This window comes from Symsagittifera roscoffensis, chromosome 6 (genome assembly GCF_963678635.1).
Source record: "Symsagittifera roscoffensis chromosome 6, txSymRosc1.1, whole genome shotgun sequence".
Taxonomy (NCBI): Eukaryota; Metazoa; Xenacoelomorpha; order Acoela; family Convolutidae; genus Symsagittifera; species Symsagittifera roscoffensis.
Window position 1 is genome coordinate 4,364,262 of NC_087067.1, and position 16,553 is coordinate 4,380,814.

Below are 16,553 nucleotides of genomic sequence, written 5' to 3' on the forward strand. Positions count from 1 at the left end.
GTGTTAGTGGAGACCAGAAGCGGGGGACTGTGTACAGAAATCCCTGATGATTGTGAAAGCTATTTGTGGACAAATGGGCTGTTCCGAAGTTGCCATGAATGGTAACCGCTACAATGCTTTTAGCCCTGTGGATCCTATGATTTAATCTTAGGCAGGGTTCTTATCCGGTGATTTTAAAAAGCTCGGATTCGTAAGGTGGGTAGCTAGGCAACCTGCTACCCTTAAAGAATATTGCTTTTTGGTGAAACTAACTCTCAGTTATGGTCATTTATGACTATAAGAATACTGAGGACCTTTCAGCCTTTGAAAATACAATGTCAAAAATGAACGAATTTCGATTCGAAATAATAGGAGTACGAAATAAGTTACAAGTTGAAAATAATTCGAAACTTCTTTTCTGAGAACAATTTGCGTGTACCACCTAAACTTGCATGAGCCACGCATGCGGCGTAAGTTCCCATAACCTGTTTTTTCAATGATCTCAGATTTGGCGATGTGTTTTCCAAGAAGTCAACAATTTTGCAGAAATGGCAAAAAAAACGGTGAAAATTTAGACATTGGACATTTTCCAAGGAAATACTGACTGATTTTTACTGACAAGCAAAAACAGGGTCGCCGCTTCTACAGGAAAAAAAACCTCAGATTATAATTAATCTCAGATTTGGTAAGACAGATTGTGATCAAGTCAAAAACTTTCCAAAAAACGGTCGCAAAAATTAACAAACTTTATTTTTGCGCAAGCTATAACTTTTTCTTCAAAAAATATCGCGCGACGGCTTATGCAGCGAAGAAGCCAAAAACCTTTTTTGAACAATTAATTTGAGAATTGGCTGTTTAGTTTTCGGAGGAGAAAATTCGAAAATTTTCCAAAAAAAACGGCTATTAGCTTTTTCTTAACAAAACTTGGACAGCCTTAAGAGGTTTCCCACAGCGTGTTGTTTCGATTAAACGCTTGAAACCAGTTTTGGCAGGGTAGTTTTGCAAACAAAAAACATCCAAAAATTTGGCTTCTCGATGGACATTTTTTTGTAACAAAAATTAGGGCGGCTTCACTTACAAAGGGATAATTTCTACAACCTAAATTAAACGTTTCATCCTAGCTTTGGGATTGCTGCGTTTGAGAAAACAAAAAACATTCAACAAATCAAAAGTTTCATTTTCCGCGTGCCATTACTGATTGGGCAGAAAATTGGGCAAATCCGTTTGTGCAAGAGAAATTTCCCAGCCCGTTCTATAGATTGAACCCAGGTAGGGGAGGGTTGATTTGGTAAAAGTCAAAAAAAGATTCAAACAAAACAGTCAAAAAATCACACTTTTCATTTCTCTTAGTGCCAAAACTTTCTGTTTAAGAAAGTTCGAGCGTTGCAGCTTAGGCAGGGGAGCTTCATACAATCCACTCTTTCAATTGAATCTCAGATTTGGCAAGGTATTTTTTGAGAAAATGAAAAAACCTATAAACATCGGTCAAAAATTCTCTAACAAACAATGCTGTAAAAAGTGGGTAAGATAAAAAAGAGAGTAGGAGAATTCGTAGACACAAGCAAGGGGGTAGCCGAAATTTCTTATTTGTACTGGAAAAAAATGGAAATTTTTGAGAAAACTGAAAAATTTTCCAAATCGTCAAAAAACCCATATCTCCTACATTTTCACTACATTTGTTATATATACTTGTTTGGTATATCCCTATTAATATAGGGATATACCAAATCTAAGTTCCTTTTAAATTAAAGACGCTGTGATTAAAATTATTTACGGGTAAAAAGTCTAGTACCCGGTTACAACATCCTTGCTTTTTGCACGCGTAAACAAACAGTTGTCAAGCAACCAAGAATTCAAAAGAACGGAAATAAAATGTTGACTTTCCGTTAATTTCTCATTGTAACGTCTAGATTCATCAAAAAACAAAATCGATATGAAAATATTTCGATTTCCAGAAAATAATACGATAAACTGGTTTTTCAGATATACTGGCTCAATTTGAAAAAAAAATGTCTCACGAAAAATTCACTACAAAAACGCAACAAAAAATCGAATGAGTGAAAAATCACTACGCACATCAGCAGTTAAAAAAATAACAGACAGAAATATCACAGAAACTCCACTTGTCAATTTAAGGTGTAGATTTTCTTTCATTGCACAAGCATTTTGTGGCTTACTTAGATTTCCCGTTTGAGAGAACAAGTTGTAACCAAGCCGAAAGAAAGTTCTCCAGTTTTCATGCAACAGGATGTTCCAACAGAGTAATCACTGCCAACCAAATTCGAAAAACTGATTTAGTAAATTGGAGAAGCTGAAAAAAAATTGAGATCAAAGCCAAAACACAGAAAAACTGAAAAAGTAATTCAAGCCATTTTCCATGCACTGTGCACACCTTTAAAAAAAATTTCGCATTTCAAAGGCATTTGGCCTTTTTCTTTCATTAGCCCATGTTGGTCGGGTTGGGCTCGTCCGTCTCCAGGCTTCGGAACTTCCACCGACCTAAGCCACAGGTCTGCGGGAGTGAGTGGGGAGGGATTCTTGGGGCAGTTAAAAATGTGGCAACTAGTGTGTGGTGCTAGGTGACAGTCCGGGCATAGTGGCGAAACTTGGTTGTCTAGTGGTGTTTAAAAGCCGGTTGTAGCCAGACCGGAGTTGGGAGAGTTTACAGCGGGTAGTTCTTGGGAGAATTTTTCTGTGGGGCCGACCTTATGGGGCGGTATACAAATTACTTCAGAGGGAGGGATTTCTGCGAGAAACTTGGTTACTAGATTTGTGTGGTTGTGATTTAAAAGGGACTTGTGGTGGTTAAAACTGAAAGTAAAAACTTCTTCTGGGTTATTAAGATTGAGTGAAGGATTAAGATTAGTTAGAACGGAGTGCGTATCTTCTTTAAAAGCGCTTAAAATCGTGGAGGTATGGGGTGTGGGTAGAACTTGTAGAACTTGACGTGGAGGTATGGGGTGTGGGTGGTAAAAATTATTTGGGTGATGGGAGCGGTATGACGAGATAAAAAACTGAGAGGTTAAAAGAGGGTGGTGATTTGGAACATTGAGGATCTCGACCTCACTGTGCAGATGGGCAGTGTTGAGCCGGTAATAACTCTGAGGGCTTGATTTTGGGTAACCTGCAGTTAATTAATGGAGGTTTTACTGGCGGCATATGACCAGGCAGGGGAGGCATAATCTAAAATGGGGCGTAATAAGGCTTTGTAAGTTAAGAGGAGGGTTTCTTTAGACTGTCCCCAAGAGGATCCTGCCAACGCTTTCAGGACATCTATCCTGCGGCGAGCCTTGTCAGCGGACCTTTTACAGTGTGCAGCAAAGCATAAGGTTGGGTCAAACGTAACTCCTAAAATGTTTGGGTTTTTGTTAAGAGGGAGAGGCTCGTTGTAAGATTACACTGGGTGTTTTGTGAAAATTTTAATTGTACGATAAAAAAATGGTTAATTGATCCTTTAGAGGACTCGAAAGAAAATTTTCTGGAAGTGAAAAAACAAAAAAGATGACGAAAGTAATCGTTCAACGATCGAGATGCTGCCTCTACATCAGGGCTTTGGGAAAAGGGATGGAAATCGTCAGCGTAAGATATGAGACGAACATTATCGGGGGGTGTGGGAGCGTCATGGACGTAAAAATTAACAAGAGTGGGCAAAAGAACAGAGCCATGGGAAACTCCACTGTGAACTATTTTTGAGGGAGGATTCTTGGTTGTTAAAAATTATGGTGGCTTGTCGGCCATTCAAGTAGTTACTCAGCCAACGAACAATACCTCTCGGGAGCGGTGTGTTATGAATTAGTTCCACGAGAATACGATGACACACTATATCAAAAGCCTTCGAGAGGTCAAGCGTTGCGATAACGGTGCAGGAGGGTGGGCGATTTTGATTAAAACCGTCTGTGACAAAAAAATTCTAGTGTGGAAAGCGCAGTAGTGGTAGAGTGGAAAGGAGGAAAACCATGTTGATGTGTGGCGGTAGGGAGATACTTAGTTCAAAAAAAGGGCGAATGAGCCTTTCTAAAACTTTAACAGCGGGGCAGAGTAAAGAGATGGGCCTATAAGAATTGGATAATTTTTGGTCCTTTTCGGGTTTGGGCAGGGCGATTATCTTAGAATTTTTCCACACTTAAGGGATAATATTTTCAGACAGCGGCATATTGAAAAGAAGGGTTGAAAATTCAAGAGTTAGGAGTCCGAGGTGTTTTAAGTGAATGTTGCAAAAGCCATCCAGACCAAGAGCTCGCGAGGGTTTGCTGTCCGCAATGGCTTGTTTAGTTTGTAGGGGGGAGAAAGTGGTGTAATCTAACAGGGTGAGCTTGGCTATTTTGCGTGTAGTTTTCCGGAGTAGCTTATCTGACCTGGCATTTGTAAACTGTTAACTAAAAGCCTTGGCTATGTCTGTAGAGATTGTTTTTGATTCAAACTGAATAGGGGTGCCTTCCTACCACACGTCTGGATCCGTTTAGGGAGCGTACCATTATCCAGAATTTTCTGGCGCCAGTGCGGTAATCACAAGTCTGGAGGAATTTCACGCCATTTGTTTCTCTTGTCTTTCGCTGTCTGATTGAGGAGTTGGGAATTCAGTTGGGAAGGAGTGAAACGATTGTGCTGTGTAGGTTCCATGGGCTCATTATTGTGGCGACCGAAATCTGTTTCAGCAGCAAGAGAGGCAGACTGGAGAAAGAGTCGGGGTGTAATGGCGGTGGCGCCCGGCGGGGATGTGGTGGCGTGCTGCCCTCAGTTCCAGATCCCGAAAGAATTTCTCTCCGGTCGTATTTGAAGAAAGAAACCTCGAGGCAAGGCAACCCGACTCAATCTCGGTAAATTGCCGCCAATCAGCCCTGAGGAAGTTAATGAATGTCTTTTTCGGAAAAAAGTGTATGCTGTTATCTAGAGGTAGTTCGATAAGTATAGGGAGCTGGTCGGAGCCTAGAGAATTAATTGGGGTCCAGGACGCAGAAAGTAAAAGGCTCTACGATGCTAGGGAGATAACAGGGGAGGAGAATTGTGCATCAGAGGATAAAGAATTAAAAGGTACTCTAGTTTGGGTATCATCATTTAGGGAGGCGTAAGTGGGTTCAGTTATTTCATTTGAGAGCACTTGACCACGTTGATCTTCTTCTTAATCTGAATTCCAGAGGGAAGAGTGGGCGTTTGCATCCCCGAGTACAAGAGCGTCGCCAAGAGAGTAAGGAACGCAGTATAACTGGGGGGACAACTAGATCTAGGGGGGATACGAAAATTACTAGGAAGTTTCGACTTACTGGCTACAACTGATATACACATAGCCTCTAGTGTTCCGTCGACATTTAAATGTACTTTTTCGTATTGTACGGATTCATCTATTGCTATGAGGAGACATCCACCCTCTTTGGGCCTGTATTTTCGAAATAGAGTGTATAAGGGACCTAGTGAGGGGTTACGGCTTACAAACGACGCATATTTAGATGGCTGAGCCGATATAACGAACACCGATGAAACCTTTAAAAGAAGGAAAATTTATTTACTCGTTTTGGCAAATTTACAACAGAATTTAAAAAAGTATTTTGATCAAAACGGATATTTAATTGCAAAATTGTAAGAAATTTTTCTCTAGGTGTAAATCTTTTGACTGGTTTGGGATCTCAGAGGAAATGAGTCATTTGAGCAAAGTTTCTAACGCAAGTGTATAAAAAAGAAACGGTTTGAAAAAAATTTTTGAATTGAAAAACGTCAGGACTAACCCCCCCCCCCCCCCCCCCATATAGCTCAAAAACTTTTATCTGTTGTCACATGGTGCATGTTCGCCACAAACTTCCGCTTGTATTAGAGTTCAAAAAACCGTCAAAATCAAAAACTTGGATTGAATTTCAAATAAAAACCCGCTAGGTCTTATTTATTAATAAAAAACCAATTCGGACAATGACCGTATCAGTTACTTGAAAGTTATTTTTAATAGTTTCTAATAAACTAAATATACTAATTACTAAGATCATTTAAAATCAAATATAACAACATGTCAGTCCCTGAGGCGGACCTTTTTTTGATTATTTAACTATTTAAGGAACATCACACCAACATTATTTGGGATAACTGCTCAAAATTTTCTAGCTTCCCTGTTTACATTGGTTTTGTCCTTAAGTAGGACATATCTCACTTTGGAACTTAAAGCTTAAAAACATTCTATATGCTGCATATATTTCCTCCTTTCAAATTGAAAAGAAAAGACTTGTCGACAGAAAAGGAAAATCGAGCATGCAATCTAGCGCAACCCTGCGAAACTCCAGATGCTGTAAATCAAAATTATTTCTGATAATTACAAACAAGGCTTAGCTGATATTTTATAAGTTTTTTCTTCTAAACAAAAGTGAATAATCAAATAATCTTTAGCGAAGTCCAAACATTGGACTCTGTAAGCTAGTAAGCATATCCTTGCTTATTTTGATTATTCTTTCATTTAACGTCTTTTTTGAGAGCGCGGCCATTCAATCAATCCAAATCTTTAAGTGCCCAAATAATCATAAGAAATTGAAATAGACTAGCCGATTTGTCCCATTGAAGTGACTATTTAATTCGACTAGCAATTTTTCAACCGGTATTTCAGTGCGCAAGGGGAATAAACGAATAAAAGTAAAGTATATGAGTGATCAATTTCGAAAATTTGAAATTACTAGATCCTACTGAGGTCCAAATAAAATTGAATTCAAATCTAAATTCATTTTGGTCTCATTTGAAACATTGATTTAGCTTTGAATTGTAATAGCAATTGACTTTTTTTATCAGGATCCTTCATATCTCTGAATAGTTGTCATTTGATCTGAGACGCATATGCTTCTTTGCGTTGCATTGATATGTTTCTAATGATGCATGGACATCATCATTTGCGGGTCATTCGGGAGAGACGTTCTTTATAACCGTAATCAGTGACCGCTGCTTCTCTCTTTCGCAGTCCCTGAAAGTCAGTAGTCGGTCCAAGTGCACCAAAGAAACCTGTATTTGCAGGATCTCCAAGCTCACGTATAGCATTCCCAACTCCAATATTTCCTAGCTGTGGTTCCACGTCATTCTTGAAACTCGGGCTCAGAATTTTCGAATCTTGCAAATGATGATCGGAGAGTTGGGAATTTTGCCTACTTGCGAGTCCAGTCAGGCCGTGAACAACTTTCACAAACTCTTTCATCAGTTCCGTTTTGGTCTTGGTCGGCGCCTGTTTAAGTACTCGCTGCTGCTCCTGGTTATTTTTTGAGGATGTCGGTTCATCGTACTCATAGGATTGGAATTTGGCTCTAGGATGACGGAAGATGATGTCTCGAAATGATTTTTTCAACAACGGAGACAATGGGGAAATAGATGACTTTGGTTTGGCTCCAAATTCAACTTCCGGTGAAGAATACACTGAAAACAAAAACTCTGTAAGCTTTTGAAATGACAACTAAAACAGAGTCTGTCCCTTAAGAAAAAATTGAATCATATTTAAGCATAAATAGAACGCAAATTACAAATTGAGTTGAGATAAGACTATTTAATAATCAACAAAAACAACGGAAAAAAATTTCAAAAAATGAAAAATATTATCAAGGCTTGACTTTCCTTCTTGGCGTAATTTCAGGAATATTTTCCTTGTCAGAGGAAAAATTTGAGATAAAACTGAAATTAGATTCGAAAAACTCTTCTACATTTTTTGACTGAAATTGAAGAAACATATTCTTTAAATGGAGCTCTTCAGAAAAAAAGTCAAGAGAGTAATGCATCGCATTCCCCCACCCGCCTCATTAAATTATAGATGACAGCACGAGGTTTCAGTTTAAATTACTTATCAGACGCTATTCGGATAATAAAAAAATTTTTTGACAAATTTATAATTTCGGCAATTTTCAAACAGAATTTTGAGCAAATATAACACAGCTAAGGCTTGAAACTTTCTGTGCTTATTTACAAAATTACAGAGAACGTTATACTGAATTTTGACTTTTGATTGAACCCCATTAGAAAAAACAAACCATTTTGAAGTGCTGTATTCAGTTGAAGAAACTGTTTTGTTCGTAAATCACGTGACTGCATATAATCTGAGTACCATTTCGGAATATAAATGGCCGATACCATGGTGAAATTTGGTAAACTAAAGAATGCAATGTAAACTATAAGCAAAAACGGTTTCACGACGGACATTTTTGATTTCCTGGATTCAGAATAGTCTAAGCAAGAAAAAACTGGAGGCGATTCATTCGAGGCATTTGATTTCAGGTTTTTGTTTCGAGCCATGTCAGTAAAAAAATAGCTGAAAAAACCAAAGTAACAAACATTTTAGAATTTAGTGCAGAGGCGCAGATCTCAGTGCGATTGCCCGAATAAATAATATCAAGTTCCTAAATACTGTTTAAAACTGAAACTTCCAAAAGAGAGGTTGACAAGGCGCTCTTTTTTAACCAATAGGAGATGAGAAAAAAGAATAAACACTTTATAGCAACTTTGCCCCAATGGCCTTTTTAGGCAGTCATTAAAATAACCATTAACAAGTACCTAAGGGTTAAAAAGACGAAAAAACGCCAACAAACCTTACAAACATAATTTAACTAATTAAAATTGCACTTACACTTTCACTGAGATCGTTTAAGTGCTTATCAAAAAAAATAATCACGGGCCAACCGCTTAAAATAATGACATTTACACGCATATAAGCAAACGCTTCATAGAAAAAAAACTATCAGGTTTAAACTTATGCACTACATTTCTTTGGTCGCCACAAACTTTAATTTTGATTTCCTACGATTAGAAAAGGTTATTTCCATGATTCATTATTTAGAAAGTAGTTTCTTTTGAATATTTTTCCACAATGAAAGGCAAGTTTTCTACTTTTCATTTGTACACTACCGTTTGTACACTAATGCATTAGTTACTCGCCTTTTATTGTTTAAAAATCTGTCTAAAGTCGAGTAAACCTAAATAAACAACAAAAAGAAATTATTCAAAATTTCATTTTATTTATTTGCTTAGCACATATTACCACACGAAATCCACAACTAAGTTCACAAATCTACAAGAATGATACTTTGCGATATCAATGAAGCAATTAAAGAAACTAGTATAAATTTATAAATCCTATATTTCAATGTGAGAAAAACATCGAGGCGACGCTGTACCTTGCAAAGAATAGGCAACGGAGCTTTACAAAAATACAACAAGGATAGCCGGTTACTGTGCAAGTAGCACAAAATGTTCCGACCATAGTCTTTAAAAAATTACACACAAAAAAAGTTTTTGAAAAAAATTTTGAACATAGCCAACTGACATTTGGAAAAGAATTTTTAACGCAAGAAAACAAAAAAAAAACGCTGCACTGACTTTTCTTGAAAAATCTCAACTTTCGAATTTCAAAGAAAAAAGATAGATGCCCTTTATGCTCTTTTAATTTCTAGAACAATTGATCATTGGCGCTTTTTTGATAACATTTCCCCAACTTGAGAAAACCTGACCAAGAGTTAAGGTTTTTATAGCACATCTGAAGTTATTAGAGCATTATAAGACTTTTAACTTTAAAAAAAAATAATCACCAAGACCTATATACGAGTCTTCACTACGTTCATTACTCTTAATTAGTGACGTTTTTTCTGCGTGGTGTGATCAAAGAATCTGACGTAAAACTTTAATGTAGGCATATTCGACAGTCAATGTAATATATGCAAACCGGACAACAGGATTTTTTTTTAAATGACAAGAAAAACAAATAAAAAACATTAAAAAAAATTGAATGTTTTAAAAAATGTTTTCAACTTTTGATTACCCAAATCGCTTTACTATCTCGAATTCAGACGAAAATTCAAGAATTTCAAACCGGTTTTTCTCGAAAATGAGAAAAAATTTTGAAATTTTTTAAATGTCCTTCGAATCACGACTGAAAGGGCTTTAATATCATAGATCACTCCCATCTCTCCGATGACTAATTGTGATAGCTGTTTTAACACGGAAAACATAAAAAAACTAACACACCCAATACAACGTTCCTCTCATTCTTCAAATGGTCAGAACAATAAGCACTAAACTGTTCAAGAAAACAGGCTTTGGAATGGTTAAGTCGAAATGGGATTCGAAATAAGGACCTCCTGGTTATAAGGCATTCGATTCAGGGTATAAAAATCATAAGGGCAAACCCACCTCATAATTGGAACGTCATGGCACTATTCATCGCAAAGCATATTCACCTGACAGTTGAAATCAAAGAAAAAAACTAAGGACAAAAATGAGTCCACCTCAACCAAAAAAAGATCCAAAACCATTAAAAATTTAAATTTCTGCAAATGTGCAACACCTAACAACCGACAAAAACCTCTTCGAAATTCACAAAACTATATAAATAACACTTCTCATACAAAAAAAAAACATTTCTCACAGTGGCGAAGCGGAGCTTCGCACCACTTGCGATACAACACAATCATAAAAAAACATAAGTCGAAAAAAAAGATAAAGGTTGAAAAAGAACAAGGTGAACCAACATTTTCGTATGTCTCGATGAAGGACACGTAGGGCCCAGCTAAAACTGGATGCACGAGCCTGATAACTTTTGAAATTGTTGTACTGATTCGGAACGAAAAGCGTAATTTCAAAACTTGAACTTTGCCCAAAACCTTAGTTGTATCTCTAAAAAAGTGAGAGGAGTGAAATTTTTATAAGATTTTGTAATTTTTCCAGCGATTAAAATTCCAAAAAATTAAAAAGTAAACTTTTCTGCAGGAAAATTTGCGCAACCGCTAACCCCGATTGAAACTTTCATTCTTAAAGTTCAAAAACTTGACCTTCCGAAATCCGTAAAGTTTTTCTGCTAAAAGCAAGTCGTGGCCGGTTAAGTAGAGAAGATTCCCAAAAGCGGTTCCGCGATTGAAAACTTAGCCTGAGAAATGGCAAGGTAATTCTCGGGTAGAAAAAAAAACGTCCAAAAACAGTCAAAGTTTTACACTTTCACTTATTTGAAGGCCATAATTTTTTTCTAAAAAGAAATCTGAGTAGCAAATTGTTACGCTGAGCTTCCAACCACCTGCGGTGTCTATTAAACCTATGATATCAGATTTGGCATCGTGGTTATCGAGAAAAGTACAAAAAACGGCCAAAAAATCTAGAAGTTGACATTTCCGAGAATCATAGCTTTTTGTTTAAATAAATTGAGCGTAGCCATTTATGCAGAAGAAATTCATGAAAAACATTGAGCCGAAAAAAAAACAGAAAACGAAAAACTGAACTTATATTTTAAAAAAATCAGAGCTGGTAATTTACAAACAAACAAATTCGACGAGACAAAGCTGAACAACACAAAGACCAGCAAGAAAACGACTAAAGCTCTGGAAAAGTAAAAAAAAAAAGAAGAAAAAGTGGGCTAAACTCATAAAAGTTTTGCTAAATTATGAAGAAAAGAATCCCGGTCTCGAGAATAAAAGTCACAAGTCCTAGCAATCTTCAACACGGAGGCAAAGCAGCGCTTCGCAAATACTTGCGATAACACGACCAAAAAGCAGCTATCAAGTGAAATAAGAAAAAGTAGCAATAAGCCTCGAATTAGCGAAAACTCGGCTACGTGTAGGATTCTAATCTGCGACCTACTGCAATCCAAGGGTTTTTACTCTCATGCACTATACACTCAGCCACGCAAGCTTAACAACCGACAAGCAAAAGTCACAAATAAAGCAGCTACATATGCTAATAAATTGCCAAAGCCATTCAGCAAAAGTGGCACCAAATACAAATAGACACAATTTTGCAAGTAAAAACTCGGGATGTAATAAACTGAAGGCATCCACGCTTTGTATGCAACAAATCGCAAAAGATAAGCCACCTTATGTATAAATTATGCGTTTCAAAAATTGGGAGATAGTGAGTTGGAAAGTTTCTGAAATCGAGTTTTTATTTTTGTTATGTAGTTTGAAACAAATCACTTTTTTCGGTTCATTTGATGAATTAAAAAAGAATAAACTGTTAACTTATTACTATTCGAATGTCAAAGCTTATGCTATGAAAAAGCTGTAAAGCTGTCCAAAAATTGGCTCCAATATTTGCGACTTACGTTGGAAGAAAAAAGAAGGTTCGTACTAATAAAGTCGCTTCGCAATTGTAAAAACAAGCCACCAATAAACCCGATACAAACATATAATGCGAATGCAGCAAAGTAAACCAGATATGATGCCTTTGCTGTGAAAGTGCCACTAAATGAGAACTTTTAATTGCAACTTGCAATGGAAAAAGTAGACTTCATAATATAATGCTACGCTGCGCATGTGTAAATAAAACGGGTATTTAAAATACCATTATGCTCAAAATGTGTCTGCTGGTTGCCGGAAGTAAAGATCTGGAGATGTCCACCAACTCCAACAAGTTATCATGCGAACAAAGTTATTTACGTAAAAGTCTAGTACTGGGCAATACCCTCACTCATCGCAAGGGTAATGCTCAATAACATAGCACCATAATAAACTGAGAAAATGCTCAAGTGTGGTATGTGCCGACATCGCTTCTGACTCTCGAGAACGGGCAACCCCTCGTGCGATAAGGACCGAATACGCCAAAAAATTTCAACCAATCAGAGCTCAAAACTCGAAAGAAATAAGCAATAAATTCAGACAGTTTCAAGCGTTTTTTTTTGTTCAGAATTTCGGTCTTTGGCGCATGATAATTGTCCCTGTCGAGAAAGCCACATCTGAAATTTTGCTGCACAGACTTAATGATGACTAGAGGATTGGATTTATCCATCTCTGATTTTATAATTGCTATGATTTAATGAATCTATTTTCGTACTTGTGATTGTTTTTTTGTTTTACACACAGGCAAAGTTGCACTTTGCATACACAAGCAAAGATATGCCCGACAACGGTACTGCGAAAAACTGAATGAGTAAAACTTCGCGTCTACAAAATTTCTTAAACGCACGCCAATTATGAGTCTATATAATTGCTAAGTGACGCAAGCCTATTATGACGCATTAGCAGTACCAATCAATTTGAGAAAAAAAAAGAAATCTACCCAACTAACATGCCTCAACTTATAGAACGGACGCATTTTAACTAGTATACGAAAAAGTTAATTAAAAACATCCAACCCTGCCCAGGTTCGAACCCTCTTATTTTGTTGCGGGTCTCCTTTCCTACCTCTACGCTACAGATCCATGATACCTTGAAGCTAAAGTGCTAATTATATATAATAGTCATTGTTAATATCCTTAGCATTCGCTGTACTTAATGATCGCTGGTTATTAGCATTAGCTGGTTATTGATCGTATACACAACTGCAATAAAAGATCACTTCCATAATGAACTCTTTTATTTGCTACTTAGGTTGGAAAAAAAAGAGTTCATACTATCACACAAGCTTTGCTTGTGTAAATATCCATTAAGTATCCAATGAACGCCCGAAAAACTACAAGAACACAAAAAGTCTGGATTCGCCTTTTAAATAGCTTTTTAGCGATAACTCCAGTAGCAGGAACATGAACATTCCTGTCAATTAGAACGTGAACTTCAAATCTACTCTTCTCTATCATATATCTGGTCTGCTTCTCACCGCGTATTGTTGGTTCGAAATTATAGCTTGACATTTAAGAGAATATAATTACTTCTAATATGACTTCAAACTCATTAAAAAATCCTTTTATCGGCAAAAATACTCGCCTCAATTTAAATATAGAAATTAATGCAGTTGTAAATTAGATTAAAAATTTAGATTTCTTCTACTCCTCGGGGGAATGGCGGCGTCGGTCTTCTCATAACTTGCCCATTGTTTTCGAATAATTATTTTGTTTTCTATTCAGAGATTTATTTAATGGTGCCAAAAAAAGCCACCTACGGCATCAAATCTTCAAGTTCTTTCGATTCAGGGCACAGCAGTTAGTAGGCCTTTCCGTCAGCCTTTCCAACGCTAATAAATTTTTCCATCTGAACTCCCGAATTGACAACTAATCATCTCTTTACAAAAAGAATGTAATCAAAAATGCATGCAAATTTTTCATTACCTGACTCTCTAGTGGTTCCGCCGAGTAGGATAACAATCTTCGAGTTTGGAGGAGATAATATATCACTGCGTCCCAGATACTAACAACGCTGTCTACGCTTCGAGTTCCAGCCATCACTCCTTAAAATGTGATGAAACTTTATCAAAAAGGTCTGGCACTAATTCTCCCGTAATAAAATCCACTTGCACATTTAATCATGCGCGATTTAGTCAGCCGTCCTTATCGAGACAACGGATACATATCATTGCTGTTCTAACCCGAACACCAAAAATCGGATTCGGATGTTTTTTTTTCAAGCAGGACCACCACTAAGACCAATTTTACAGTATAATCAGCGAAATCGACAGTTTATTCTTTAGAAAATGTTATATTTTTCGTTTGCAATTTTTTCCATTGATTTTTCAACATAGAAAGAAAGAAAGAATTTATTTCTCTAGTCAGCATTAAATACAACATTGAATATATTTATAATTTAAGTTAAATGATGCGACTTAGAGAGGATAGACAACGGGACCTAAAGGTCCTCCAGGGTCTACCCTTAAGTTGTTCAAACATAACGATTTAACACTAATATTTAATGAAAAAAAAAAAAAACGAAATTTGAAAAAAAAAAAAAAAAAAAAAAAAAAAAAAAAAAGTTTTGAAGTAGGTTTTCTTCCGTAAGTTAAGATTTTTTGTTGGCGTTACTGAAAGAGCCCATCAACTTTAACTTAAGACAACCAGGTTCACGGTCGCAGGTGAGTTTTAAAATAATTTTTAAGAAAAATAATTTTTTTCTTTTTTCTCTTCTTTTCCCCTTCTCCTTTCCTTTTCTTTTCTTTTTTTTTTTTTTTTTACTAAGTGTTTAATATTTTTCGAAAAATCGTAAAAATGGCCATATCTCCTGAACTACAAGGATTTAGAGCTTCATATTTTAGCACGAGAATCGGAAGCTAGAGCAGTTGCCTGGTAGCATTTAACCAACGATAATCATTTTAAAGAAAAAAGGAAAAAGGGAAAAAGTACTACAAATCGTAGATAAGTTTTGTTAGTTCGTCGTTTTGCAACAAAAATGTATTTTTGAAATTATGGTAAAACACTTTTACTTTTGTCTCAGAAAAACTTTCAATATTTTCAGGAATTATATTTTGCAGTCTCAATAAGTTAAAAAGCTTGCAAGCACGATATCGGATAGAAAAACGTTCAAATCTTTTCTTGCAAAGAGGTTCTAATAGTAAATTGTATTTTGAGTTTCTTGTTTGTCTCTGCCGATTATTAAAAACAAACAAATTGTTAAGGAAACTCTCTGAATGAAAGGAATTAATTGAGCGCAGAACAAATTTGAGCAATTCGTATACATGCAATTCGAAAACCGATAGAAAATTGTATTTAAGAAAAATGTCATTACAGGAGTACATTTTCTTTCGAAAGAACATAAATTTAATTATTTTCTTTTGTAAAAGAAATAAACACTCCAGTGAACTTCGACTGCAGCAACCGTAAATCAGAATTCCGTATTGTATTATAGGAACAACATTACTTCTGTAGTATTCTAGTAATTGTGAAAGCGGCACGTAATGCCTCAGTTTTGATATAATACCACATTGTTTACCGAGTCTCATTTTAACATTATTAATATGAGTTTGATAAGATAACTTACAATCTATATAAATTCCTAGATATTTGCATACGGGTTTTAGTATAATGTTAGAAGAATTAAGCTTGAAGCGATAATTGGAAGCACTTTTTATATTCATTTGATTTGTTTTATCACTATTAACTATTAACTTGTTGGCGAGAAGCCAACGATCCAGCTTGCCAATATCTTCTCTAATTTGAGTTATTTGGCAACCAATTGCCGTCAGGTTGGTGTCATCTGCAAATAGTGTTACTTCAACTGATTTGCATGCTGATGGAAGGTCATTTACGTAAATTAGGAAAAGCAAAGGTCCCAGTATCGAGCCTTGAGGAACACCGCATGTTATTTTCTTCCAATCAGAGAATTGTCCATTTACTAACACTCGTTGAGTCCGTTCAAATAAGTAGGTCTGAAACCACCGGTTACAATTTCCTCTTATACCATAAGATTCCAGTTTATTTAGTAGTATTTGATGATCGAGAGTATCAAAGGCTTTCCTAAGATCCAAGAAAAAACTATAAATTTCATTTGTATGACTTCTCATTCTTAGATTTTCTGTCAATTCAGCTACTGCATCTATTGTACTATGTTTGGTTCTAAAGCCGAATTGTTTGTTGTATAAAAGGGATAAATTTTCAAAGTAAGAATATAATCTGTTGTGCATGGTTGGAATACTCTACGCTTCCTGGTTTAAATCAACCGTTCTTTATTACATAGTTAGTAAGTTAACACATGTATAAATAAGGTTTCAAAACACCATGTCAAAGAATTCATTCATTACTATCCTCCTTAGTTTTGAAGGAATATTTAAGTTAATTATTTTTCCAATTAATTTTTTGTTCGGTAAATTTTAAATCTGTTCCTTCCCTAAACTTTTTTCTGGCATAAGCCTTTCAATCTCGTCATCCTTATTACAGGATTAAATGCTAAATGATAGAAGAAGATTCAAGTAATGTATTTGTGTATAAATCTGAGAGAATCTAACTACATTGC

The 16,553-nt window shown here is 36.1% G+C and overlaps 1 long non-coding RNA gene across 1 annotated transcript; it reads right to left on the reverse strand.

Annotated features, from left to right (window-relative positions):
* Positions 1-6,652: 6,652 nt before the first annotated feature.
* On the reverse strand, positions 6,653-14,176 carry LOC134848038 (uncharacterized). Its single transcript, XR_010162886.1, has 2 exons — positions 13,943-14,176; positions 6,653-7,350 (listed from the first exon to the last, which is right to left on the reverse strand). It is a non-coding gene; the product is annotated as an uncharacterized LOC134848038 (long non-coding RNA).
* Positions 14,177-16,553: the final 2,377 nt, after the last annotated feature.